General features: G+C 46.0%; 1 protein-coding gene across 5 annotated transcripts in view; it reads left to right on the top strand.

Moving 5' to 3' along the window:
* SAMD11 (sterile alpha motif domain containing 11) overlaps positions 1-25,457 on the top strand; it is a 188,869-nt gene that overhangs the window by 22,173 nt on the left and 141,239 nt on the right. For all 5 annotated transcript variants that reach the window (XM_075113790.1, XM_075113797.1, XM_075113796.1 and 2 more), the window contains one exon: positions 11,288-11,382. The gene's annotated coding sequence lies outside the window, so the exon portion shown is untranslated. The remainder of the gene's footprint in view (positions 1-11,287; positions 11,383-25,457) is intronic.

The following is a 25,457-nucleotide window of genomic DNA, read 5'->3' on the forward strand; positions in this document are numbered from 1 at the left end:
CTATGTGTTGCATAACAATGAGATCAAATGCCTTCCTGTAGCTAAGTGGCCACAACTCCACTCTAAGAGGTGTCATATCCCTTTATGCTAGAGCTGAATGTTACTTGTGACACACTACTTCTTTCCCCAATCCTTGTAATATCAAGTAGAAGGGGACTTCGATTAGTTTTGTCCCATTTTTGAATTGGTGTTAGACCGAGTCTAGTCAGATATTTTGTAGCTTGCTATGCTTAATTTTTTTTCTGCAATGGAAACTCAAGAGAGAAAAAAAATCTTTTCCTCAATGATGACTTGATGATATGGGGTAAAACACCATCATTTTGTGATGAGAAGTGATGGCGTTTTACTGAAATGTCATGGCTTGAGATACAATCTGTCTTTCCCATCCCCAAATGATTTCCAGGAAGGCAAAATTGAAACTGGGACCGTGATGATAAATGAGTGAGATTTTTAACTGTCTTGTTGAACTACAAAAAGCCCTTCCTCTTAAATAGGAAATATTCTTTAACTGTTTGAAAATGAAGCCAGAAGGAGGACATCTTTGAAACCTGTCAGGTCAGACGAGGTGGTGATTAAAACACACTCCTAGTCCTAATGCAGTTTTAAAACTAGCTGGTTGTAGGATTGTGTCAGATCTTCTGATTAAGCGAAATGCTGACAGAGGGAAAAAGGAACATGCACAGGGGAAACAACTTCCATCATCTTCCTTACTTTCCCAGGAAACAAATGCATCTCTATGTGAGGGAACAAGAGAATAAGACGCTTGCCCCAGTTTCACCTCTTGTACAATGAAGACCCATCTCTGTCTTTAAGATGGTCCCCCATGCTGAAAGCAGACAGACACGGGCAGAGAACCGCAGGGGTCTGAGCCCTGTGTTATTGCATTGTATGTGATGTTGCAAAGCTTCTGGTGGGTAGCAACGAGGACTCGGATGGATGGATGTAACTTAGAGCCTTTTGTAGGATAAACAGGGAAATTGAATCTTGAAACTATATGCTTAGTGCCAAAGCCTGCCTCCATGAAAGGTCTTGCTAGGTGAGGAGAAGCTTCTGGCAGACGTGGCTTGAAGGGATGGGGCTCTGATCTTGACTTCATCCTTTTGCTGCAACACCAGTGCTTGGAGGCTATTTCCTACTTAGTTGGAGTGTGGCACTTGATAATTTAGAAGACTTATCCTATGTCTAACACCTGTACCTAGGTGTCCAAGGGTCGACCCAGGAATGTGAAAAATCTCAGGATGGAAGCTGTTCATTGCTAAAATATTCAGAAAAGCACCAATATTGATGTGCAAAATGCTCGTAATGGTGCACTGTTCTGTGCTGGTGCAGTTTGATCATCGTATATACCCCGTGCTGTGCGCCAGCAACGCATCTTGACGGCTCATGAAGATGAGGCCGCTGTGTGTGATGCTGTTCTCTGTTGTTGCCCTGAGAATTCCCGTAGGTTGGTGCTTTGTGGTTGCATGTGCAGAAGAAAAAAGTCCAGTGCCGTGTTCTCTGCGAATGTATTTGGCATGCCGGTGTTGACTGTATTTGTACGTGCAACTTCCATGTTTTATTTTTGCTTTTCTGTCAGGTTGCCCACCTGTGTTGTAGTAGTACGTATGGTATGCACACTCCGTGTGCTTTGCTCTCTCCTGCTAGTCTCTGTGTGTCCTTGCTGTGCTTCTCCAGCCCTGAGTACTGTTTCGCCATGGGTGGGTTCAGTAGCTCCACTTGCAGGTGTGAGTATGGGGTTTTGCACCCTTCTGCTCAGCGTGTGGCTTCCCAGAGCGCCCCGTGTTACTCTGCACCCACCCCCGATGCCTCCTCACGTGTTTTGCAAGCACTGCTCAGTGCATGCGAGACTCTGGGGCTTCTGCAGCGTGCAGCTGTTCTCTCAAGTGTCTGTTTCCACGCTATCACTCTTTTAAGCCTCGCTCCCCATCGAGCGCCGTGCCGTGCCGCTGGCTGCCTGGTCCCGGCCGCCCGGGGAGTGCGTAGGCGGCGGGTGTGCCGTGCCGTGCCCCGGGGGGGACAGCGGTCAGGGCCACCGCTCTAATTGAAACCCGATTTCTGGCTAATGGAGGAGATACCAGCAGCAAACAGGAACACACACACACACCCCCCTGTTCCCATTCCCATTGTTAAGTAATTATGCATGACAAACCATTCCCAGAGGTGGCGCTAGGATTAGGGTAAAACCTCTCTCCCTAGCTATTTTGATTTCATAGAAGAGGTAATCACATTACTCACAAAGTCCATCTAATGTAGAACCATACACGTACAATATAATAAAGTATTGTTTTGTCTCCCTGTGGAGTCACACACATTGTGTTCAGTTTTGGGCCCCTCTGGACAAGAAGGCCCTTGAGGGGCTGGAGCGTGTCCAGAGAAGGGCAGCGGGGCTGGGGCAGGGTCTGGAGCACAAGTGTGCTGGGGGGCGGCTGAGGGGGCTGGGGGGGTTTAGCCTGGAGAAGAGGGGGCTGAGGGGAGCCCTTCTCGCTCTCTGCAGCTGCCTGAGAGGGGCTGGAGTGAGGGGGGGGCTGGTCTCTGCTCCCAGGTCACCAGTGACAGGACGAGAGGAAACGGCCTCAAGCTGCGTCAGGGGAGGTTTAGGTTGGGTGTGAGGGGAAATGTCTTCCCTGCCAGAGCGGTCAGGCCCTGGCACAGGCTGCCCAGAGAGGTGGGGGAGTCACCGTCCCTGGGGGTGTTCAAACAACGTGTAGACGTGGCACTTGGGGACATGGTTTAGGAGGCCTGGGGGTGTTGGGCTGGCAGTTGGACTTGATCCTAGAGGTCTTTTCCAGCCATAATGATTCTATAATTCTATGATAGTACCAAATGGGCATGTTGAAATGTTACAAATTTGTAGTACATATTTTTGGTACATTTTTTCCTTACAAGAAAAGTGCATAGTCACCATACAGGTTAAGAGAGAGCCTTTTCTGAGGGGTTTACAGGTCTGTAGGAAGGGCACGCATGTGAAGTACTTGGTTGGAAGGTTCAGCTTTCATGCTTTATGGACCTAATGTGAGATCAGGTAGAAACTGAGCTCTGTAAATTTTTGTTTGTTCATGCAATAGTCCACAGCCCAAGCACATATATTATTCTTTCTGGCTGGAGTGCTGAGAATGTTAAAAGTATTGTAGATCCCAAGGAGGAAAATTAAAGAGGTTTCTATTTCCTACTGTGGTGGTGTATGGTGAAGAGATTAGGCAAGGTGGGTCAATGCATTGCTCGGTATCAGAAACTGTCTGTGCTTCTCATTTAACCTTTTTAGGCATACTTGTGAAGGTTTTGTTGGCAGTAGAGTGTAGCTTCCGGAAGAACTGCGAGTGTAGGTTATACTGCGTTTGAAGAAAAAGCTTGCATTAGCTTTGGCTGTTAAAGTAAGGGAGAGATGCAGGTTTGAGATTAATGAAATGTGAAAGCGGGAGGGGAGACAGAAGTATGAGACTTTGAATACGGTCATAATTATTGCTCTTTTTTTATAAGAGCTATGGATGCTTATCATCTTGGTAAATAAGGTTGTGACAGGTGCCTAAATTTAGGTATTCAAGTTTGAAAAATGTCCCCTTCCTGGCTTGTTGCCAAGGTCACAACAGCTCGGTGACAGATCTGGAAGCAGAACCTGGCAGTTCTAACCCCTTAGCCTCTTGCCTCAGGCAGGAGGGAAAGGAACCGTGGAGCTATAACTTAAGGAGAAAGTAGTACCATAATGAAGATCACGCAGGAGCCAACATAGATGCCTAGAAGGGAGAAGCACAGAGCTAGAACTGAAAAGATTAAGGACTTTATTGAACCTGGAGTGCCTCATTAAGTTCAACCCAGCTTGTGTGTGCACAGTGGCTGATTTTTCAGGAGATACATGCAAAGCTCAGACTGGAAAGGGTGGGAGAAATGGGGGGAAACAGTTGCCCTGCTAGAAATACTAAGACAAGTATCATTATATATAAGGAAGAGAGCTGAATTATTTTATGCTTAGTAGGTAGTAAGTAACGTGCACAGTCCATTTTAGAACAGGCTGGTCATGTGGAGCTGCCTGTGTATAAGGAGGCAGAGTCGTCTGCTGTTCCTGTCTCTCGATTCTGAAATGCCACATGCTTGCTCTGTGCCTTTGTTTTTCCACAGATGAGTTGAGGGTAATAAGTTGATTTCTTTGAATCTCTGTGCACAGAATTGTCAGGCAGCAAATAGCCATTGGGTTGAACAGAACACTGTGCAAGTAAAAACAAAAGCAGAATAGATATAAGAAGTTGATTTGGAAATTCAACTATGAATTGAAATATTCAGGAATATTGAATAGCAAGATGTTTCTGTGAGGTTCTTAATACTTTGGGGCACTGCTCCTGAAGCATGGGGTTTTTTTGACATCACTGCCATGCACATCAGAAATCAGACTAATATTTGCCCATGTTTGGTGCTTCCCTGGCCCCCCATAGTACTACCAGAAAGCTGAGAAAGGACTGTTTGCCAAGTGTTTCGTGAACCTCAGATGATGGTTGCTATTGCTGTGCAAAGAAGCATCAGGAATGAAATCGATGGCATCCTGGCTATAGGAAAAAAAGAAGGGAAAGGGGTCTGGAGAAGGACATCTGTTTGAAGTGCTGACCTCTTCGGAAGAGAGTGACTGAGGAACTCCTGCCAGTGTTGCCACTCTAGTGTTGAGATATGAAAATAGGAAGCGCGCTGTTTCTTTTAAAGGGTCTGCCACGTGTGTGGCTTCCTGGCTGGTCCCACACTGATAGCATTGAGCCCTGTAGGGGCCATTTCTCTGTTATTATTCAGATTAAGCTGGCAAAGTTTGAGCAAATGATGCAGACCGGATTTCCAGGGACTTGTTTGAGAATGGTTTGCAACCAGACTACTTGGCTGAAGAGTTGTCAGCCTGCTTTTAACCTTTAACTGGACACTGAAGTCCAGTTCCATGTTGGCTGTCAAGTAATTTCTTGAGGTATCTGCTGCTTTTAAACCCAGGGAAACTGTGGATGGGTTCCATTGTAACCTTCCCTCAATGTCTTGTCATTGCTTCACCAGAAGTTTTACACACTTCTGCAGTTTGGTTCATCTTTTGTGTGAGAGCTGGTATTCAGCCAGCTGTCTCAGTGAGGGATGTGACCAAAGAATTGGGGAGGGCATGGAAATGTCACCAGGTGTGGGGCCGTGAAGAGGCAGCATGACAAGTCCGGCCTGTGGCATGCTGCCAACTTATTTTGCAGAAAGCATGGCCTTGGCAGGTGTTGATGGCAGCAAAAAAAGTTTGGAATAGGTTGTGATAAAGGGAGTTCTCTTGGGAACTGGAAAAAGGGGTGATAAATATCTTAAAACTGATCACAGGAAGAGTGAAGATGTGCTTGTTGGAGCACTCAGGAACTGTCCTCTGATGCACCAAGTGTTGCAAGACAATCTGGGGGCCTGCTGAAAGCCTAAGAAGATTTCTGTTAATTGTCTTTCCGGTATTTTTCTCTCCAAGGATAGAAATTTGCCTGTCCCAAGGACTTAAAATGAATTTCCCAGGATTTTGGGTCCCTAGGTCCTGGAGGGACAGTTGGCCTTTCTTTTAAATGCAGTGAATCGGAATCAGATTTCAGGTACCCTCTCATTTGATCTGGGTTTGAACCTGGTAGCTCTATTTCATCCTTATTTCTGGGTCTTCCTGCAGCCAAGTGACCTTCTGCTCACTCAGGTTTTTTTTTTTTCAGTATCTGCTTCCAGTCATGATCTCAATCCTTGATTTCAAAAGGAACTAGATTTTCTTTTCTAGCCTGGTCTGCAGCTTTAAACTGGAGAGTCCAAACTGGGGGCGAGCTAGGAAAAAAATCAGAGTAGTGATGGCAAGCAGCACGGGATATGCAAATCTGGTAGAGAGAGAATCCAGGAAAAGCCAAGGATTTGTGTCCAGTAACCAGGAGCATGTACACAGGCAAAATGATTGCTTTTGCTAATGTAAAGATTCTCTTCTCTGTCTGTTAGTGTAATTTTGTGATAGACTGGAGAGGTTGTTACTGCAATCTATAAATCTTTGTTCTGAAGGAGTTCTGTGATGCTGGTGTTCCTGTCTTTGAATTTTTTCAAGGACAGATCTGGTAATTGATAAAGCATGCAGCTGTTTCGTTTACATTCATTTTTTTTTTGTTTTAAATATGCTTATCACAGCTGTAAAGTGACTGCAGCTGTAGTCCCTCCTGCATTAACATGTTCAACATAGACTCACTCTTTTCCTGGGTGGAGCCAGCAGTGAGTTTTCAAACATAGGTACTCGGTGAGATAGCGGTAGGTGGGCTGGGGTTTTGTGTGTGAGCAATACTTCAGTTTGATAGCAGCCTGGGGGGTGTTCTGCAGCACATGGGCTTCCGAAGCTACTGTGGGGTGGGCATCCTGCTACACTTGATGAGCATGGTGTGCTTCTCTGCAGCTCTATTACATGCTGGTGGCTAGTGAGATTTTTAGCTGTACTGCGGGGGGAAAGGCTGCTCTTCAATTCTGACAGAAATTAACCCCGTGAAACAGAGCCCCAGTGACACTCCTTCAGCAGCTCCTAAGAATTCAGGGTGGACATCTGGAACATAGCGTGAACCATGGATGTGCTGGATGTTACCCTGTAGACATAAGCATCATTTTGAAATGATCAGTGACTCACCAAAGCAGTATAATCACCAGAGACGTGCCCAGCGCTGAGCCATCAATCACTCTTGAAGTGACAATACACCTTTATGTGAGTGCTATGTCTGCCCAAGACCCCTATTATAAATCCTCTTGGAATGGAGGAACACGTGTTCCTTGTAACACACATACATACGCAGGGGTGCCCTAAGCATGTCACATCATTCTGTTATTGATAGACAGCATCAGACCTTGGTAGGGCTGCTTGTGCTTAGCCATATTGGCAGGAGAAAGCGTTCTGTAAAGCTGAATAAAACGCCCCATGATCTCCAACCTGTGGCTCCACTGGAGCTTGTTGCACGTATGCCTTCTGTAATAGACACCTCCAGTCCCCACAGTCAGTCTTGGCCTCCTGCAGCCCGGCTGATGCAGCAGGTATTTGGCATTCCAAGAATCTGGGAGGGAGAGAAGTGGGCTTTGGCTGTTACCAGGGGAGTGACTCGAGTTGCCCATGGAGTGTGTAAGGAGAGAGTAAAAGAACATGGATCCAAAGACTGCTGTGAATGGGTGCTGCATAGAAAAGCACTCTCAACTGATGGGTAGTTGTCTTTCAGTGATGAGAAGGCAAAGCTGCTCCTGCACCTCCTGACTTCACTTATCTGTGGAAGCTTATGGCTTGCACAGCCCTTGGCAAGTACGTTTGCAGATGCCAGACACGCTCTGTTGTCTGAATCTGTCAGTACTTCTTTTGAAGTTAAGCAGATGTTGGTGCAAATGTTCCTGGGACACAATTGAAAGAGACATGCTGAATGGAGAAGACCATGAGGCTGACATATGGAAAGGGCCAAGAATTTTGGTGTGGTTTGTATGTGAACTGCTGTATTTAACAAAACAACTAACATCACTAAAGAGCATATCAGCGCTGTGTGTCAGAGAAACAAGAAGGGTGTTTTGATAGCTTTTAAATGAGTTTTAATCCTTAGTGTATTTCCCCCAGTGAACTTCAGATACTTTGGAGATGAGAGTAAAGCATCCATTTTACAGAGGAGCATTGCGGTGTTCTTATCATTCCCTTGCTTAATGCTATAGGAAGAGAAAGTCCAAGCGTTTCCTCAGCTTCATCCAAGACTCAAACTTCTTAACCAGCAACTAGGGATATAGCCATCTTGTGTACGACCCGATTCTGTGCCAGTACTTTCCTCCTACTCTTTGAAGGATGGTATGAATTCCAGTCTCCTTTTATCCTCGCACTGAGATGCACGCATGCAACTTTCTTGCGAGTATTCCAAATAGATATCTGATAGAAGCTGGCAGGATGGTGGAAGCCTGTCATTTCCTTACTCTGACTGTTGTCAAAGAACAGGCCTTTCATTAGAAATGTAGCTGGCAAATGGCAGAGTACCTGCCTACCTCTGCAGACAGCGGCATACACATAGACACAATACATTGCACACACCTGCCAGCATTCAGGTGGGGAGGAAGGCTGGGGGAGAGGCAATGCAAAAGTGAGTTTGTGTAATTAAAGATGGAATAGCCTTCTTGCTGCCTTTCTCATGCAGCATAAAATAAGACTGAGACTGAGGGGTTGGCTTCTGGCAATCTAGCTGTGGCAGCATGAAAAATGAGGAGGAGTGCGATAAGAAACTAATAATTTATGTTCCAAGCACAGACTCACACCAGTGTGGAGGGAAATTTGTGCCAATAACTCCTACTAACTCAGAAAGGCACGCAATCTTTTATTGCACAAATTATTAACGACCAGAAAATAAATGACTCTGTAATCAGATTGGTGCTGCCGGCGCTTTTCGTTTCTTCTTTTATTTGTATAAATTCTGAAGGCAGTCCACCCCTGAAGCTGAGGCAATGGGAACTTTTACTGGCCCAGTGCCCTGCCTGACAACAGAACAGATTAAACAACGATGAAACAAGAACATCCTGGTATCTCGTTGCCTATCAGAGATGGGTTTACTCAACAAGCATCTTCTGGCCCCTTCAGCAGTAACAGCTATGTAGGTACACGGGGATCTCCGATTTGGGACTCCATTGCATGGTGATTGGAATGGTCAAACAGCAGCACGGTGAGCCTTTATGTATGGAAATCTACAGAAAAATAACAACTCCCTGTCATCTCCTGTTGGCCGTGTTGCTTTTCAGGCTCCTTTCGTCACGTCCTTCCTGAGTCCCCAGGGTTGCTGGTCTTGCATTCCGTGTGCTTCTGCTCTAGTTTTTCAGTGTTTGTGCTTAATACTCAGAAGTGCTGGGCACCTACAGCAATTACTGAGGTATACTAGTATTGTGGATTCTCAGCCCTTCTTAAATCAGGCCAAGGTGAATTTGGGCCTTGTACTTGCATGAGGAGTTTGATTTATTTAGACAGAGTCCATATGGAGACAAAGCATGGAACATTTTTTCCCTACCACCAAATGATTACATCCTGTGATCTTTCTTGAATTAAAATCTTTATTATGATGATGAAGAAAAGAAACATTGATGAAGAATGGAAAATCTTAAAGAGGAAAGACGATGACTTTTGGATTTGCTGCTGGTTCTCTTCTGTTTATATGGTGCTTTGTGTAATCTGAAGGGTGGCAGTGTTCCTGTATTAGGTACGAGTAGTTAGGAGTTTGGGAGTGATGCCAAAGCAAGATGAGGAATTTGATTTGGGCTTGAACTAGTAGTTATTTGTAGGGCAACACAGGGTGAACAGGAATGGTAGAAGCAAACAACTTTGAGCCCACAGGTAACTGTGGATTAAGATCTGAGCTTCACTTGAAAGTTATCATGATAACATACTGAACCTAAATCTTGGTTCAACCCTTGGTAGAACCCTTGCCAGGGTTCCAACCCTGCATGATATTTGACTTTGACCCTGAGGTTTGCAGGACTTGCTGCATCCAACCTGCAGGCTAAAACAGTCCAGTTTTGAAGTCCAAGCCTGTATTCTGACCAGCAAGGCTTTTTGGCCCTAGATCCAAATGCAGCTGCAAGGCCTATGTCTACAATTTATGCAGGTTTGCTCTGATTCAGATGACCTATGCAAGCCTGTGTGACCTGGCTAAGGCTCATTAAAGCCCTGTGTTTAAGGTTTGTAGGGCGGTGTTTCTCCAATAAACAGGTTCCTTGACAGCAAAGGAGTTACTCTATATGTGATTAGAAGCTGCAGGTCTGTGTTTAGTCCATATATTTTGCAGCTGGTGGGGCAGACCCCTATGTGAGGCTCTTACTTTTCTTATCTCCTCCCATTGCCCCTCCCCTTTTTGATTATGTGAACCATATGATAAGAAAGAAAAGTGTTTCTATTGTTAATTCAGCCCATTCGTTATCAATGGCACTATCTCCCTGATGGCTTCATCTGAATAGGGAAGAGGGGGAGAGTTGCTTTCCCTCCCTCTCTCTCTCGCTCTGTCTCTCTCTTTTTATGGTGAGGGGAGGTTGGTGAAGGCGACTGCAGCCGGGCTGCAATAATGAATAATGTGCAGATTTTTCCCGGGGACTGCGAGTGTTTTATTAACGCAGGTTTTCTTAGACTGAATGCCCAATCACCACAGAACCATGAAACTCAAATTGCCTTACAGCTCTCTCATGAACATACTTTTAATCTCATTGACCTGTCATTATACTACAACACATAAATTCAGATTTGGAGATCTTATGTCCAATCATAAATTGGGCTGGCAGACTTCCGATCAACAGAATAAAACTGTCTCCTGTGAGGTGGGTTTTTTATTCGTCAGTGCTGTTCCAGCAGACGGAGTGGAGGTACAGTCAGCTTTCCTTAATAAACTATTCTTTAAAAAATGGAGGGAAATAAGAAACCCAGTGTGAAATTCACAGGAGAGAGAAGAAAAAAAATAAGGTGACATTTAAATAACAGTAACATTGGACATAAACTTAGAATGTGGAAAACTGTGAATTAAGGGGTGTTAGCTTCTGCTAACATCATGGAGAAATGATAGAGAAATAGAAGAGTTTGTGCAGTGGCATTCAAGCGTACAGTTCTGTGTGTTTTTGGGGGGACGACAACACATATGTGCCAACTTTATTGAATTCCTTCCTTTTCTTATGTGTTTTTGATTCTTTTACTTAAATGAGCAGCCCAGAGGATATCTAATTTCTCCCTCCCTCCTGTTTTGCAGTGTTTTATTTGGATTCACCAGTGAACGGGGCATTTGAAATTTCTATGGGTCGGTGGGAATTTGAATGTGGGGGGAGACTTTGCTATGCTGGTATCAGGTGCAGGTGCTCATGCAGAAGAGTTTGCTGTGGGAAGAAAGATTACAACCAGTAAATCCTGCTAAGTGCTGAACACGTTGAGTGGTGCAGCAGGCCCATCTGCGGGTGCTGTCATTGCATACGGACAATTTCTATTGTCATCAGTAGAGATGTGTCATCCTAAATGCTGGTAGAACAGGTCAGATAATTTTTTTTTTGTGTATGCACATTTCCTCTTTATAAGTCGTTGTGGAAGAGAGTCCTGCGATGACCTGGAGCTGCTAGCAGTATTTCTAATATTTTGAGCGGAGCTACCTCCTCAAATACAGCACACAATGTTCATATATCCTTAGTGCTTTCATTTACCTAAATGTCACCTTTAACACTCCCCAGTTGTATGTGTTAGTCCGTTAGATAATGCACATAAAAAAAGAAGTATTTCATATTCTTGCAGTGTGCTAAACCAATATTTTCTCTTTATCTCCAAAAGGGTTCTAACAGACAGCAGTGCGGCCTTCCTCAGGCACAGCTAGCTCCAGTGTACTCTGCATCCTACCTGTTACACCCAGCTCTGCAGTTCAGAGGGTAAGTCACTAACATGCACCATCATTATACGTGGCTCTGCCAACCCATGTTGGAGCTAAGCTGGCAGACTAGAAGTAATGTGCGTCCTTTCCTCTGTGTGGCTTCACTGGGGACATGTTGCTGCTAAAATGAATCCCTCCCTAAAGACAAAGAGCAGCTAAAATTCTGTATTCCTCAGAAATGTGGAGACCTTTTACCAACCTTTCTAGGAGAGTCTGTGGTGGAAATGGCTCATATAAAGAGTATTGTGGGCTTTTCAGTGTCTTTGGAGTGTTAGCGGGTGAGAGCAGCACTAGAACCTGAAGAGTTATTGCATTAATATACATTAGGCATCTGTACCTCACTTGAGCTCACACTGGGCGGGCAGGCAGTGCCCTCAGTTTAGCCCCTGAGGTGGTTCTCTTGCTCTCAGACAGGCAAAGCGGGACAGCAAACTGGTTTTGGACAAAGGTGCAACTTATCGCAAATGCTTTCCTCCAAGTACTGTCCTGTGACATGCAGCTGCCACTGGCTCTGGCTTTGTTCCACTCAGCACTCCAGCCTCGTACCTGTAACAGTTTAGCAGCGATCATTTGAGGAAATAAAACACTTCAGACTCCCTCCCCCAGGTTTTTCTGTCCTTACAGTAATTTTTTGAAGGCCTCTGTTTTCACAGCACTAGGATAGATGGACTCCTAAAATATACAGCCAATTACATAGCAGAATTTATTAGACTTTATTCTGGTGCACATTACGTGGTGGGGGTGGGGGAAAAAGAGCAAACTCTGGAAGGAAACCCATAGCAACTGAAAATGTAAGTGTGAGGACTGGAAGTCCCCATAAATATACCTGACTTTGCCATCTCTTTTAATTAAATGCAAGTCATGAAACACGGCCACGGAGTGTGTCAGTGACAGCAGCGTTCAGAGACAGGAAGGAAGAGTAAGTGGGGGGAACTGGCTCCATGGCCTGGGGCTGAGATGCAGAGCAGAGCCTGGAGGGTTAAAGCTACGTGGGTGATTTAGAGCGAGCCCTTCACAGCAAGGCAAAGGGAACTCTCCAATCAGTTATTAATGTTTCCTGGTTTATCTTCTCATCTTCCCGGTTTAATTGTAAATTATCCAGCATGCTGTACTTCTCCGCTGTGTTTTCTTCTCCCATCGCAGATATGTGATGGAGAACATGCTGATGCTAACAAGGGAAGAGGGGGCGTAGGAAAGGCCTGTCCCCTCTGAGCTTTGCCTCGGGGTTGTGCAGCTATGAATTGTGAAGCTCTCTGGGCCTTAGGCTGTGATTCACTCAGCTTCGGAGGCCTTCCCTCAAAATGATGTGCCAGAATTTGGTTTCTGTGGGCAGTGGTGCTTGGTTTCCCTCCAGATATGTGTGGCCCAGAGGGCCCATGTCTGAGAGACCAGGATGAGATACTGTGTTAACTCAGTCCTCCTGTAAACAGCTTCCTCATTTTCTACCCCTTCTACGTATTCAAGCATTTTTCCTTTCCCAGCTCCGTTTCGCCTTTGGTAATCTCCCCGGCATGTGCTCCATCAGCACTCCTGTGGGGCTTCTATGTGTAGGAAATAAAGCCCGTAGTTCAGCACTATCCATCTAATATCTTCTGACTGCCTTTAATCATAGCATTTTCCATTTAATTGGGAAGGCAGGCACACTTTGCATATTAATACAGCACAGCCTGCACCTCCTAAGCATTAAAATCATAGGTGGCTGGGATGTGTTATGCAGCAGCTGTGAACCTGCTGCATGTCCTTTAGCGTCTCTGTGAATGGGGAATTTTCAGCAGGGCTGGGTTTTGCCCTCCTGATGGAAGTCAGTTAAAATAAACAACAACAACAAATTCTCCCCTCCAAAAAAATATTTGTATGGATTCTCTCCATTTAAATAATTGCTTTGCAGACAGTGCCGCCGTGCCTCTGTCTGTTGTGTCCATTGTCTGTCTTAGATCATAACACTGCTGGTCCCATTGTCTATTCAGGACAGCCAAAGGGAAAAATATCATCTATCCTTCAGAACTGCTGGTTGTGTAGCATATTCCCCTTCTGTGATCCATCTATCCATGAAAGACCCATTCTTTCTTTTCTTGGCTTCATGCTGCCACCCAGGAGTCCGTCTGTGTGAAACCAATAGTTTTGTCTTAATGTCATTGTGGTTTTCATGACTCTCTTTCTTCTCCTTGATCAAAACTTGCCTTGGGACAGACATATTGGTTTTGCTTTGGAAGAGGTCTCTGTAGGCCTTTCCCTTTTATGTCGGAAAACCTTTTCAACAGCGCACTCGCATATGCACCTTGCTACGTGTAAGATGCAATGGGCAATCACCGTTAACTGATTGTAGGTTAGATGCTGTCCAGAAAGACAGCAAACGTGCAGTTCTGTTACAAAGAGGAGGTGGATGCTTTAGACACAGGATGGGTCCCACTTAAAATTTTTGTATCCTCTTGAGGTCTCCCATTCCCCAAAGTGTATGGTATACGCCTTCAAGGTTCCTGTGCAAAGTCAGTAGAGGAAGAAAATTGATGAGCTGAGTCTGTACTAACTTTTGAATATTTCCATTATTCAGAAGAATGCAGATCTAGAGTCCTGCCGTCTGTGAGAACAGTCGTCCCTGCTTTTGGATGGTGTGGTGCAAAAAAAGGAGTATGCATCAGGCATGAATTTGCAGGCTGTCTATGGCAGGGGTTTTGTCTTCCGTTCTGGTTGAGGCACGCTGGCCCCACTGCTGGGTCTGTGTGATGAATGTCAGATTAGCCTCCCATTCCTGCTTCTCCGTTACGCGTGTTGAAGCATTCAGGAAGCACCTGGATCATTCAGCACCAAAGTGGTTTCCACTTCTCCAGGAAGAAATCTGGAGTGTTCAGGCACTGTTGTAAAGCTTGTTAGACTCCCATGCATTGGCTCACAGCTCCACATGAGCACGTAACAATGGCTTCTGTGGAATGGTGCTCTTAACTGGGGATTTTAGGGTACAATATAACACTTGCTCTGCGTTGGTCATTGTGATCCCAGAGTGAGATCCGCAGTATCCAGAGGGCACACTCTGTGGCTTTACCTCTTAGCTTGAGTTCAGGGCTCTGTCTGTGAGAAAGGAAGGGGTAAACCAGTGATGCTGCACAACTCCACCCCGTTCTGGAGGCCACCCACAAACCCCTTGGGTGGGCACTGAATCATGCTTACGTATTTAGCTTCCAAGCTTTGACAGGGTAATGCAGATGATGCCAGAAGCAAAGTAGATAGATAGGCTTGGATTATAGATTGTAACCACTGCCAAGGCAATGTAACATTTTAGTTTTCAGGAATATCAGAGTGTCCAAGCCATTTTTCTCCTGGTTATCAATAGGTTCAACAGTTTGTCCTGGTTATCAGTAGGTTCAACAGTTTAGTGAACTTTGTCTTATTTGAGAGATTACCAGCAAACACAAATGCTTACTTCTGCTGTTTGTGCTTCTGCCGTTCTTCAGTGTGACAACTCCCCAAGGAAGTTTTTAAGCATGACTGTACCTGGGACCTTCTGGATCACGGTCTCTCGTGAGCTGGTATAATCTGGGAATTGTGACTCTTGGGGGCTGCAGGGTGTTCCAATAATTCAGCTAGAGAGGCACATGTCAGGATCCAGCAGAGGCACACAATTTAATTACAGGGGAAGGATAGACATGTTACGGAAAAAATCATAGCTCTTTGGACATTGATGACATGGTAGTGGAGGTGATTTCGATGGTCCAAAATGAACCACTTACGTACCAAACCTCTCTCTGACTCTTCTAATATCTCCATCATTCTTTTGTGGACAAAAGAGTCCTCAATCTTCCATGCACACATGTTCTTTCATGTCCACATCCATCATCTCAATGCCCTCTTGTCTGATGTCATTGCTACCCACAGCATCAAGAACACCCCTGCTGCCCACTCGTGACTGTTCCTGTTTACTTTGGCACAATTCTGTGTGAGTGTGTGTTGTGTGTGCCTGTGAGGAGATGGTGTAGCATGGAGAGAGGCATAATCTGGTTAGGGTCAGACAGCAGCTTTATTCACCACTCAATAGGCTCCATTTTTTAAGCTAGAGGACTTTCTGTCTGTCTCAAATGCATGAAAGTACCAGGAGAGTGGCTTGGGGGGAGGATTCAGGGAGAAAGGGTAGAGGGCTTGCGTTGCTGCCTTAGGTGAGGAGAGAAAAAGAATGTGCTGGTCTCATGTTCTTGTCTCATTTGTGGGTGCCACAGACCACCCTTCCTACATCCCACTGTGGTTTGGCATAGCTTCGGGGTTGCATGAGGGAGGGCTGGGATTCAAAACAGCACTCCAGATAGTACGGAGCAGGAATGAGGGTCTGGTACAGAGTTTGGGACTAAAAAGAGATGTTTTGCATTGCAGTGACGTGCTGCGTATGAGGGACAACTTGTGTTGCCTGTCTGGTATTAGCAACGTAAGGAGAAAATCAGACACGAGTTTACCTCTTTGGGACACTTCTACTCCAGAGCCACATCCCTCCTGGAGCTTGGATTCCCCATTTCATGAAGCAGTCTATTGATCTGGCTGATTACTCTGCCCTGTCAAAACTGGTTGTACTTCCTAGAACTGTGACCTGTCCTTTTACAGACATAACAGCACTTGATCATTCCCAGCGCTTGGTTATCTCTGGGCTGCATGTTGATATTGGGTCTTGATCACTGAGACCCGTTTGGTTGTAATACTTGCTCATGCATATGCAGAGACGTGCAAATATTTTTATTTTTCCTTAAAAGCATGCCTAAATTCTGCTGCCCTTTGCTTTTACTCCAGTCTGCTTTTCTGGATTCCGATGATAAAAAGTTGCTGGTTAGATTACCCCATCAGTTTGCAGGTATTGTGTTCCTGTTTTGAGACTGCTTCTGGGACTTGCAGCCAGAATTTTGGAAGGGAGTCAGTGAATGGAGTTCTAGTTATAAAAATTAGTCGGATGATTTCCATAGCTATGAAAATACAGCTTGAAAAGGACAAAATAGAGCCAGATCTTGCATGCTGCAAGTATTTTCCTTACTGATCTGTCGTTGTTCCTGCAGTGTGTCAGTAGTCCTAGTAATTCCTGTTTTTCTGGTCTAGTAAGAGCTATGTCATTGCGTCTCTGCCTTGACCTACAGTTCCCTGTAGACTTCATAATTACAGCCTTCTTTAAAACAGGCAACTCCTGCCATGCCAGAAAGTGTCACATTGTGGAGAAGTAGATCAAAACCCATTAGGGAACAAGAGGTGACTAGATTAATTTCCACCTGAAATTTCAATTAAGCTTTTCAGTGTAGAGTTAGTCCGTAAACCAAGCCTAGACATAATGACTCAGGTTTCTGAATTTTAGAATTGGTCTGATAGGAAGAAATAGACGGAGCTTTCTTGAGTTCTAAAGTATGTGCCACTGCTACGAACACCTGAGCAGAGCTGTAGATGTAAATATTTCAGATGCTGAAAGCCACAAATACGTAGAGGTTCTCCTTATGTTAATGTGTCTGATGTGCTTAAAAGCTGGATATCCCACTGGAAAAAAGTCAAAACTGATTCTTCTACTCATTGTTATTTCAACTAGAGACCCAGTCCTCTTTGTGTCTTTTGGAGTATGCAATAAACTACTCCCCAAGATAATATTGCTGCACACATATCTAACAGGAATCTGGTTTTCTGGAGCATCCAAGAGGACTGGTAACCTGTAAGTGTGCGTGGGCTCAGGGTCCATACATGTGCATTGCTGGACCCTCTTCAAAATTTCTGACTAATAGCAAGCACCTTTGGGAGAGGCGTTTCCTATAGAGAAACCATGGTTCTCCGATTACTGCTTTTTGCTACATGCTCTCTTTTATGGGAAGGAGAGGGACCAATACCAGCCCCCATCATCGCTGCTGTTACAGACAGTCTAGGTAAGACTTGTGCTGCAAAGGGCCTAAACCATGTCGGAAAGGAGAGGCAGGATCCTGTGTGCCGGAACTGCTTTGCTGTTTCTGTTAGTTCCGTCATTTCTGAAGTACCAGGCCTAGTTGTTTCCCAGTGCTACCAGTATGGCTGCATCCCCGCAGTCGCTGGGGTAGGAAACTGGAGTTTTCAGCTGAAACATGCAAGCCTGATTCCCAGTTCCTTTGGGGAGACAGTTGGCTCTCTGCATCTTAACAGCAGCAGGCAGAGGAGACGCATTCCACACCTTCAACACTGAAAAGCATCTGTTTGAAGCACCGCTGTGGAAACAGGAGAACAATATTGCTGGCATTCTGCACCAGGCAGGAATATGGAATGCAGGATAAATTGAAATGGCAGTTGATCTTTTTTTAAGGGGCTTTGGGTCTTATTGCCTTTTCAAAATTTCTTTTCTTTTTTTTAGAAATTTTACAGTCTGGGCTAATTAACACTGACACATAGTGATTGAGCTTCTCAGAATAGCTTGGAGGTTTCTTCTGATAAGTGACATCAGCCACAGAGGTCTTGCATAGCCTTTAGCGTGCATTAACATTGAGCAGAAGATGTTGTATATCAGAAGAAGGAGGACCTGGGTATCACAACACCTCAGGTTTTTCCCTGACTGCCACTTCCTTGTTCTGTGTTCCCAGGAGCCTTATTTAAGTTCTCTCTTCTTCACCAGACTGTAATACAAGTGTAATCACTGACCACCTCCATCACATTGAAATTGTGAGACTTAGTTATCAAGGAGCTACAGAAGTAATTAGACGTCTGAGGAAAGTTATAGAAATATTAAGTTTCTTATTCTCAATGGACGGAAGAGAAAGAAGGATTGTAGAGTTCGGTGATTTTTTTTGTCATAGTTTACAGTGAGACCGTAAATTGCCCTGGAAGAGCACAAGGGGCTGGTCCTAAGGCTGGAAGGCATTAAAGAGTTGATGGGGCTCTTCTCCAGGCAACAGTATGTTTCTTGCAGCGGCTGTTACTGCTCGAAAGATGCCAATGTGTACATGCCACTAACAGAGCTGTGCTTTTAGAAGTTCAGTGCTGGGAAGGAGAAAGGGGTGTTACATGCAGAATAGCAGAGATCTTTGACATTTCCTGGGCTGTGAAAATAGTTCTGTTTGTTCCTTTGAATGGCAACAGGAGTAAGGTGCCTTCTCATTTATTAGACACTCATGAAGATGGATGGGGGGAAAAAAGAAAAGAGAGACAACAGCCAGAAAGCTACGGAACAGGCTTCATCAGCAACTTGTTACTGTGAAACACTAAGAGGATACCCCCAGAATTTAGGGACTAGGAAGTCGCTGGACTACTTTGAATCCTATTTATTTAATTGGGCAGAATGTCCCCTACTTCTGGCACCCGCAGTACACATCTTCTGAACATGTCCTTCCACATTGCCAGTGCGTGTATATAAAATCAGATCCATACAAACTATGCGTGTTATACATCCATAGGTGCACACGCGTGCACAGACACACACAGAGAGCCATTTATAGAAACTGCAGATCTTGGGGACAGCCCTGGGAATCCCTGGAGAACAGGCTGTTATTGCACTTATTTTGTGTCACCCTTATTTCTAATCAGACACACACGCATGCACACACCTCTCACTGGCTCACTTCAGCTCTGTATCTATTTTCTTTTATTATCCTGGCAGGAGACGAGCTTCATTAGGGGAGTGGAGTCTCTAACAAGGATGGGGAATGGCAACAACAAAAGGATGTAGCAATATAAAGTTATGTCAAAAAACCTTTACAAGAAAAACGGCTGACATTAGAAACAGTGTGCATTAAAAATTCAAGACGGTTGGAAGCGGGGGCAAGACTGAGGAGGGAGAAACAAATAAATACACAGGCTTTAAACTAATAAATTCTTGTATTGGGGAAATGCATCAAACCCTGCATGTTATTAAACTGGTTTTATTTCTATTATTGTTAATAACAATGATACAAACATTTTTTTCTTGGATCTCAGTGTAGGCTATCAGCATTTTAAGTACGCATTTAACCGGCTAAGCAATCTTTCCCTTGTACTGTTTCTGTTGCTAATGTTCAGTGACTGGGAAGTCTGTTTCATCACACCTGAAATGGAAGTGGCTAACTCAGCCAGCAAATAGTTTTGGATGTATCTTGACCAGTAGCCCCAGTTTAGTCAGCTCTGTAAAGGTACCAACCCACCCACCCTGTTTCCTTTGGCTAATCAGATGCACTAGCAAACTAGTTATCCCTGGGTTTGTCTAGTCAAGCTCTTGTAGGGAATCAGTTGACCCAAACACACAGAAAAATTTTAGGCTAATCCACAGGTAATAAATGAATTGGTTTTTGCAAGGAGCTGAGAAGTCCAAACCTACCTGTAAGGGAGAAGGACGTGGGAAGGAAGTTAGACTGCTGTGCTGTTTAAGCACTAGGAAATTTTCTTAGTCTGATCTTAGCATCTGAGATCTCAAACATGTATTTATTTCCCTCCATCTCCGCAACTGACAAACACGTCCGTATAGAGTAAAACTGGATCACTAATCCAGTTCTGCAATTAGCAGAATTTGAAATTAGAGCTTCCACTTCTATCATCTGCCTCATTAGAGGGGTGAAGCCTTGCATGATAGGTAGCCAGCCTCCCCGTTCCCATACAGCTGTGCTGCACACCGGAGCGGTGATGCCCTGAAGGCAGGACGGTGGTAAGGGCAAGTTTGCCATTTTGCTCCCCTAACTTGGAGAATTCAGAAGAGGGCCAAGGTTCTCTAGCCTGACCAGTCTAGTCCTTCTTTCCTACACTAAATTAATGTTAAAATTGTGATTACTCTCACCCAACTCCTCAGCCTGAATTTGCAGTTGCGGATAAGCATGCAGGGATGATTTCCAGGTGGAGAACCTCTCGTGGTGCTGTTTTTATCCGCTTCTCAGGGTAGCAGATGCCTATAGGTTATAGCACTGTGTTTGGATTTCCTGTAGCGGGGGCCCTGGCCTCCCCGCTTCTCCTCTGTGTCAGGTTTCTCCCACTTTTTACAAGGCTCGTTCATACTGTTGTAATTACAGACTTCTACAGACTTTCACCAAACCAGTTCTACCCACCTTTGGTTTTAAATGCAGTTCAGAAATAACACAGCAATGCACAGAGGTTACCAATGGTTCTTGGGAGTGCCAGAGGCTGGGCAGGGTGTGGGGGCAAAGGATTCTCCTTGTCTGAGAGGACAGCTTGCTTTGCTACTTTCGTGCAGCTGGCGTGAAAAAAAAAACAGTGAGAAAAAAACCCTCCCAAACGCATAAGTTGGGCAGCAGAACCATCAGCATAGCCTCTCCTAAATTCAGCTTCAGATTAAAAAGGTCCCACAAAACAAAGGAGATGAAACCAGGAACCTCTTTCTTTGACACTTTCAGCTTTATTGCTTTAGAAGTGGGAGCAGCAGAGCCATGCTTAATAAATCCTGGGATTTGAGAAGTCTATCAAAAGCTGCATGGTATTAAAACTAGTTAGAATGCCTGGTGCTACTGTCTGTTGTTCTCCTTGCTTTCTGAATAGCTCCAGCACCCTGCCAGGTGCTGTAGACAGCTTAGAAAAGGAGATTCTACCTACATCTAAATCCTCTCACCTGCCAGTACCTCTTTCTTTGTGTCTTTACCTGTTCATCCCTCCCTCCTTGCTTCTACCCAAGTGGAGAGCTGTGGCTCTGTCTTTCTGTCTCTCTTATGTAAAAATGCATTGGTTTTACGTGAAGAATGGGGCATCCTGCTGGACATTGAGGAGTTTTTCCTTTCGGTTTTCTTGCTACAACTGCCACGTGTTCCTTGAGGTCTTTTGTCTCGCCATTTCTGCTTCTCTTCTCCAGTTTTCTTTCTGCAGTGGCATGAGGTTGGGTATTTAGAGTTATCCAGGTGGCAGCTTTCTGAGTTCCCTTTATTGCAACTGCTCAGAAAGGGTGAAGTAACAGCAAATCTCCTGCACTTTCTTTTAGCCTTCAGGGAACCATATCTTCCCTGAACAGCCAAGCAGCTCTCCAGCAGGTTCGGATCTTTGTTGCTTTTCAAGGCATGCTCTCTGCAGTAGTAGTGTGGAGTGTAGACAGAGAGTTACCCTGTTGTTTGGAAGCATCAGTGGAAGGGGACAGTTGTGTCTTGTGATTAGCGTAATACCTGCTCCTTGATTTGTTCAGGTGACACAAAGCAACCCAAAGCAGAGGGGAAGCTTTGCATACACTCAGACACAGGACCGGTGGGAGCTGGGTGTTTTTAAACTCCTGCTGTAATGCCAGTTCATGACCCTCTGAGCAGTTTAATATTTGCACATGTTTACTCACTGGCCTTCCATGTGCAGCAGGGCAGGGAAAGTAGGAAAAGAAGGTGGTGAAAGGAGGCTGGGGTCAATGTGTTGACAGGAAAATATCCACTGAGAAAAAGTAGTTCACTTTGAAAAACAGTAACAACCACCGTTTCTGTCTGTGTTTGTACAGTTGTGCGTGTGTATGCGTGCAGGCAGGATCCCGCTCTCTCTCACACAAGTTCTCTTAATATTTTTCATCCTTATTAGGTATCATTATTCTTTATTATGATTTATATGCCATGCCATGGTTTTATGATGATTTATACCCCCGCCCCTAGAAGAGCTTACAGAAGGCATCACATAGCAAAAAGACAGGCGTCCCTGTACAGGGAAAGAAACATGGCTTTCTCCCTAAGCAGCGAGCCTAACGTTTCTTTTAAGCTATAATGAACCTCATTTCTTGGCTTCCGCAAAAGGATTTGGTTTTAGTTGTACCAAGTCTACAAGTCAAGCTTTTATCCAAGGCTATGGTCCCTGATTCCTTTGCTGCCGAGTGTGAAAAACTGTCAGCAGTATCAATAGGAGTTGCTTGTTGCTGGCAGCAAGGAACAATGTCCCTCCCTTCTCCTGCTTATTCTTCTAGATCTTGGTTTTCATCTTGCCTATTAAAAGAGATTCATTTAATGATTGCCCTTAAAGCAGGCTGATCCATGCTCTGGTTGGGGAGGATCTTTCCTGGACTGCTTTACAACAGCAGCTTCACTCAGTGCTACTCTTAAAATTAGTCACAATTTAGGGACATTTCCACAGCATAAAACGTCGTAAAAGGCAGCATTACATTTGGCTACATATGTGTAAATAACAATGATCAAGTGAATAATGCTTTCTAAGGTGACTAATGTTTCAGCATTCACCTGAAGGAACCTTCTTAGTCTGTCACTTGGTTTTGAGCAAAAAGGTTTTGTCAGTTGTGTTGCTCTGTTGAAAGACCTAAAGAAGTGAAGTGTCATGTCTCCAGAACCCTGGAAATCTTTGCCTCTCTTTGGTAACAGAATACCTTAGCTCCCCAAACCAGAAAACTGAAAGAAGGAACCTGCTCTTCAGGCTAAAGGCAGAATCTTCAAAGAAATGTAAAGGAGACTGGAGCTGTCTCAGGATGAGACTTTCAGAACTAAGTATCTGGAGAGCCCAAGGACATGTGCTTTCCACTCCCTCAGACCTTTTGTCTTCACTGAGAAAAAATATGTGTATTTCTGAAATGTATAAACTTCAATTTTTTATGGCCAAGGCCTTACTGCTTCATCCACATTAAAATTTAAAGCTGGGCCAGTCCTTGAGCTCCTTTGGAAATGCCAGTCAAGGCCGCAGCAGGTAATAGAGAAAAAAGAGGGGAGATGCAAGACGATAGGAATAAGGAACCCATGATGTTTCCTTAAGAAGCTGTTGCTGTTGAGGTGACTGTTGATTCCCCTTGTACGCTCTGTTTGCTTTCTCTGTTGTACTCTGTCCACAATGTGAGCCGGCATGCAGGCTCTGCCCCCCACAAAGCCCGTCCTCAGCCGCAGCTGCCCTCTCTGTGGCCTCCTGCTCTCTTGCCCCTCACTCATTACCGTGCTTCTAGGACGCCCTGAATGCACACGGGAAGTGGCAGAGTTGGCAGAAAACCTGGGTTTCCCGGAGCTGATGTTCATGGCAAGGAGGGTCAGATTTTTTTGTGTGTTATGGGAAATCCATGACAACGGTAAAAATAACAATGCCCCACCCTCCCACTTCTTCACTGGCCATGATTTAGATGATTGTGATGCAGGCGGTGAGGGATTAGCTCAGTTGGGGAAATGGGTCTAAGGCAGAGGCAGGAAGAACTTTTGAGAACCATTTTGGGGTTGGGAAGACAACAGTGAGTGGTGGGAAGTACCGTTTCATGACATGGAAGCTCACTTTTTGGCATGGGTTGTGCATTGTAACATGGCATAAATAATCTTTTCTGGGTATTCGGATCGGTGTGCAGCCCTGCGAGGCTTGTGGAGCCCCCGTGATGGAACGACACCAGGGAGGAGTAAAGGAGGAGTTAACCAAAACCTTCAAATACAACCAACTCCCCTGTGGTGGAGCAAAGGAAACAAACTCCCAGCTTAGGTTTCTGCACTGTGTTTGGGTTTTTTGATCTGGCATCCAGTTTGGATGCCAGAGGTTTCTAAAGTTGGCCTGGTGTGACTCTGATCCTATTTGAAACATTGGCAAAACTCATGTGGAATCCAGCAATGCAAAAAAGAGCAGTCTTGGAGTGCATCAGCTAGCTGTTTGGGACAGTCTCTTGTCCTTTGTACAGCACCTCATACAGTCTGGTCCTGGTTCTGGGATGCAGCAGCAATGCAAACAATAAATAACAGCGTCTTGTGAGCCGGTCAGGGCTTAGGGCAAGCATACATGCATGCCACATGTCTGTAAGTATGAGTAAGCGTCAGAATTAGGGAGTAGCGATTATTTAATCACAATAAATAGTCACATTTTCTTCCCTTTTCCTGAGGAGCTGGTCAAGCATCCAGCTATTTTATTTATTTATTAAATACCACTGGAGATAGTTCAGCAGCAGGGGAGCACTGCTCTCTCTCCCGAATGATGATTGCCATCAGGCTTGAGAAATCAGTCATTTCTAGCAAGAAAACACTGTTTGGTGGGTTAACGATGCAGGGTAAATACTGACAGTGGCCAGTGGTCTGAGCACACCAGACATGACCTAAGGGAATCATAGATTCTGAGGGGGCTGTTGCTGCTGCTTCCCTGTAATGTGATTGCTTCTTTATAATGGCTTCAACTTCTTCTCCTTTTTTTCCCCCCTTTATCATTATTGACCAAGGAACATCAGTAAGGCTAGAGAATAAATAGTTCCCCGATGGTTAACAACAGGCTCTCCACCAATTGGAATTCAAGCTGTGCTCCCTGTTATATTCTTTATAATCACACTTTATTGCATAGAGGAGAAAATAAAGCATCTATCTATCCGTTCCCCCCCCCCCCCCCCCTTTCCTCCTCGCTCCCCCTGGGAAATTGGGTGCCGTCTTCTCCTGGAGCAGGTGAGAGGAGGCCCTAGAGCTGGGCAAGCCCCCGTGGGACGGGCAGGGGCTCCCCGCAGGAAACCCCCTCCCCGCCGTGGGGGATGGCTGCCGCCCGGCACCACTCGCGGCCGTGGGACACCCCGGTGGGGGGGGGCTGTGGGGAGCCCCCGCTCCCCCCATCCCGCCCCGAGCGGGGGGAGGGTGAGCCGGGCAGCCTGGAGCCGCCGCAGCCCGGCCGGGAAACGCGAAGCGAGGTGCTGCCTGTGCGGTGGGGTGGCGGGGGCCGGATCGGCTCCTCTCCCTCCTCCCTCCCTCCCTCCTCCCCGGGCAGCCGGCCCCGCCCGGCCCCGCGGCCCCGCCGCCCGCCCCCGCTGCCGCCACCCCCGGCGGCGCGGCGCGGCGCGGCCCGACGGGGCGGGCGGCGGGGCCGGCTGGCTCCTCCGCGCCCCGCTGTTTGCGCAGCCACCCCCCCTCCACACACACACCCCGTCTGGGGCTGGCTCCAGGCTCCCGGGGGCGGGAGGTGATGATTTTCCAGTGGGTATTTGTCAGGTCAGAGTCTGCGCCGCCCGCCGGGCTCCGCGCCTCGCTCCCCGGGTTATTTATTACCTCTCTCCCCGGCGGCAGCGCTGCGGCTCCGGGGCTGCTGCCAGCAACCCGCGGCGGCGGCGGGGGCCCCGCCGGGGGGTTCCCGAGCAGCGACGGGCCGGCCGGGAGCGCTCCCCGTCTCGCCCCACCGCGCCAGACCCCGCGGGCCCGGCCGTGCCCGCGGCCCCCTGCCCCTCCCGGTACCGGCGCTCCTCGCCCTCTCCCCCCCGTCCCACGGCTCTGGCCCCTCCGGTGCGTCCCGGTCTGC

The sequence above is a fragment of the Phalacrocorax aristotelis genome, chromosome 19, assembly GCF_949628215.1.
Source record: "Phalacrocorax aristotelis chromosome 19, bGulAri2.1, whole genome shotgun sequence".
Classification (NCBI taxonomy): Eukaryota; Metazoa; Chordata; class Aves; order Suliformes; family Phalacrocoracidae; genus Phalacrocorax; species Phalacrocorax aristotelis.